The 3,536-nt window shown below is 43.3% G+C and overlaps 1 long non-coding RNA gene across 1 annotated transcript; it reads left to right on the plus strand.

Annotated features, from left to right (window-relative positions):
* Positions 1–215: 215 nt before the first annotated feature.
* LOC115387647 (uncharacterized) lies at positions 216–2,543 on the plus strand. Its single transcript, XR_003931402.1, has 4 exons — positions 216–230; positions 1,183–1,310; positions 1,731–1,913; positions 1,990–2,543. It is a non-coding gene; the product is annotated as an uncharacterized LOC115387647 (long non-coding RNA).
* Positions 2,544–3,536: the final 993 nt, after the last annotated feature.

The raw sequence follows: 3,536 nt of genomic DNA on the forward strand, positions 1-3,536 counted from the left end.
ACGAAATGCCTCACCTGCTGTAATGAATGTCAGTCATGCTGCACTGCAGGGTGCAGACCTGTCTTTCCTGCTCTCAGTGCCCCAGCAGTTTGAGCAGACTGAACAAGGAGACCTTGTAAAGTCACTGTCATTGAAACAACACTGGGAGAACTGACTGAACAGGAAAAAGAAGCTGTTTGGATTCAGTGATCAGAGGTTTTACTGTTGATGAAGCTCTGCTGTGGAGGAAGGTGAGAAGGAAGAGAGTAGATGTGTTTATGATCCCTGCTGAGCCTTTTGCTTTCTGCTGCTGGACACTTTGGAGAGGGTTTGAACACACATGTTCCCAGGAGCTGTGGACACACCTCCACCTGTCAAACAGAAACAAAATTGTGATTCCTCTTTGTTACCTGCCTCGTGATCCTTCTGACTCTTTGGGTTTTAAGCAGCAGGTGTTAATGCATATATGTGTGTATGTGCATGTGTGTGTGTGTGTGTGTGCGTCAGAGAGTATGTGAGAGTTTCTCTTTCAGCTGAGTTTTTAGCTCTGTGCTAGCACTTCTTGTTGCCGGTGCAGAAGAAGAATGAAGAAGTTGAAGGAGGGTTAAAAAACCGTCGCAGCCATGGTTCTGATGATGGATCCAGTTCTGCCGTGCCGTGTAGGAGCTGGTCCTGGGCCGGTACATGCTGTTAGATGCTGGAGGCTGAGTCTCTGGAGGACCTTGGCCCGGTTCTGCTCCATGTCACCATGTGCTTGTTGTGTGAACTGTGAAGATCCTGCAAGCTTGAAAAAGCAAAACGTGCGAGCTGTAGCCTCCGTGTTTTGGGTCTCAGGGAGAACAGGGTCTTTGTGGATCTATCCTTGTGTTCTGGGGCCAGACTGAGTGCTGAGCCTCGTCTTTTTGGTTCGGCCTTGAGCGTCAGGCCTTCCTCCTTTGTCAGCCGTGGACAGTGCTGGGTAAACAGCTATGAACTATAAGACACACATCCAGCTTCTACAGTTTGGTTTTGAAGGATGTCGTGGGACTACAACACAAAGATTTGAATTTTAACTACTGTCTTTAAATTGTAAACTACTTTCATTATTAAGTTGCTCCAAGTTCAACAGATTAAATCTGAATGTCAGGTGATGACTGTGTAGCAGGAGGAATATTTCCTCATGCTGGGTGTGACTTGCCCTGCCCTGCTGACTAATCCCTGCAGCTGGAGCGCTCCATAAAAGCAGCCATCAGTCTCCTGAGCTGTCACTGTTGTCACCTGCTTGCGGTCTGGAGACACACAGCACTCCCTGGGAGCCTCGTTTCCTGGTTGCTTCACTTTCTTGTCTTCAGGTAGGATCATGTTTATCATTAAATTAGATTTATCTCTTGTAGAGCTCAGTTTGTTTGTTGTTTGTTTTTTGACGGGGGGGGGGGGTTCTTTACCATAATGCCACTTTGTGTATAGAGATACTACTTCATTAATATGTAGATTATGTCACCACAAAGACCAAATAACCCTAACTTTTTTTGAGTAGTGTGTATCGTGCAAAAAAAAAAAAAAAAAAAAAATCCTGTTTCTGTAAACGACTTTTCATCACTGATCATCTCCTTGATGATGCTTATTTTCACTTTTTCTTGGTTCAGCCAAAATATTTTCATTCATAATAATCTGAACACTGCAATAAACATTTAGTTTAACCATAATTATTTCACTCAGAAAACTTTTCATAAAGTAGCAACAATAATTGACATTTTTTGCCAATTCATCAGAGTCACATTCCTGAGTCCAGATCCAGGATCCATGGCTTTTCTTGGAGCGATAGGTGCTGGTGCTGCAGCAGCGGGCGCGGCCACATCCGTGGGTCAAGCCATCAGTCAAGGTTCTCCAACACACCGGCAGTGCCATATGACCATTACCAATAGATGCAGCAGCTACTCGCTTGTCAACCCCAGGTAGAGGTGCTCCACTGACACAGAGTCTCTAAACATCATCAGATCGTCATTTTTCATCTTTTCCTCCACCAAACAGGTGGTACACTAAGAGTGGACGCTGTGCTGAACCCTTCCCACCCACCATTCCCTCCAACGCACTGGAGAGCGCTCTGTTCAAGAAGACTCCTCACGCCGCCCGTGGATCCGCCGGTGTCGTCACCTACGACCTCTTGCACAACAAAAGCAAACGAATCAGTGAGAAAATTGCTATAATGTTCTCCAATCCCTACGACTTAAATCTTCGCTCAAACGTGTTTGCAGTGGGAATCTTTGATAAGTGGAAGGAGTGTAATAGGTCTCTGCATGATGAGATGGAGGGCACATGCAGCCCGTACTTTGTCAGAAGTGAAGCAAGTGGCGGAGCCTTAAATTTCGAAGGCAAAGCAGTTACCATCAGGGCGACCATGTCCGACGGCCATCAGACTGTGATGAAGGTGGAAGTCAGTGAGAGTCAGTGAAATGAGTGATGAGAGACAGCTTTCACTGTCTGGATGATAGAACATTGTGGAAGACAATAAAAAAAAAAAAAAGAATCAATAATATTTCAGAGATCTTTAAAGTGTGGTGGGATGAGGTTGAACCGATCCCCCAACAGCTGCTGTACTGTCAGTCTGTTTGGGTTTAGCCAATGAATTAAATCCACCAGTTCATGATTGTATAGTTTCCAGAGGCCTCACAGTTCAAGTTTCAGGTCTGTATCGGCTGTAGAGGTCAAATGAGAGAAAAAGAGCTACAGAGGTCAAAGGTCACAGCAGGTTTCATGTCTCAGCGAGGCCTCGGAGGGTTAAGTGACTGCTGTGACTGCATCTGTCTGTTACTTCTGCAGCTGGGTGCAGTAAGAGCTGTCACACAAACTTCAACATTCAATTAACACACTATTGAGTTTACACAACTGTCTTAAGACTGATGCATGATGGCACAAAGCTCACCCAGTCTCTCACTCACACACACACACACACACACACACATAGACACACACACATTATTAACCCAAATTGTATAAATTACAAGCATTTTTATGAGTCCTGCTGTCGTCTTCCTTTGTGTAAAGGGTTTAGTTCATTTATCATCCTTTATTGTTGTTATGTTTATACTTCATAATCCTCACAAATACAATTAAAACATTGGAAAATGAATCGTCTTCATTTTGTGATATAATAAATAAATGCAGAAAAACAGACATTCATTGTTGCAGCAGTATGTATACACAAATCTGAATGTAAAAAGATTATTTTAAAAAACAAACAGGAGTTGTGTTTTTAATTCACATAAATGTTTTTAATTCACATAATGAACATTTTTTTATTGTATTGTTTGTGTCGCGAGATAACCCTTGTTTGTAAGACAACCCACAGGCTCTATGACACAAGTAAAACACAGACGGTTCATACCTGCAGACGCTGACGTTCAGTGGGTTCTTACACAGCATCTTGGCGTCTAAACTAACAGTGGAAGGCTTGTCATTGGTCTTCCTCAAATATTGACAATTTTGCAGTCTTGTCTCCTAATCCTCAATCTCTTAATTATCTGACATGCACACATTGTATTCCACACAGACACAGATCTGGATATGAACCCAAATAT

Source organism: Salarias fasciatus, chromosome 4, assembly GCF_902148845.1.
Source record: "Salarias fasciatus chromosome 4, fSalaFa1.1, whole genome shotgun sequence".
NCBI classification, from domain to species: domain Eukaryota; kingdom Metazoa; phylum Chordata; class Actinopteri; order Blenniiformes; family Blenniidae; genus Salarias; species Salarias fasciatus.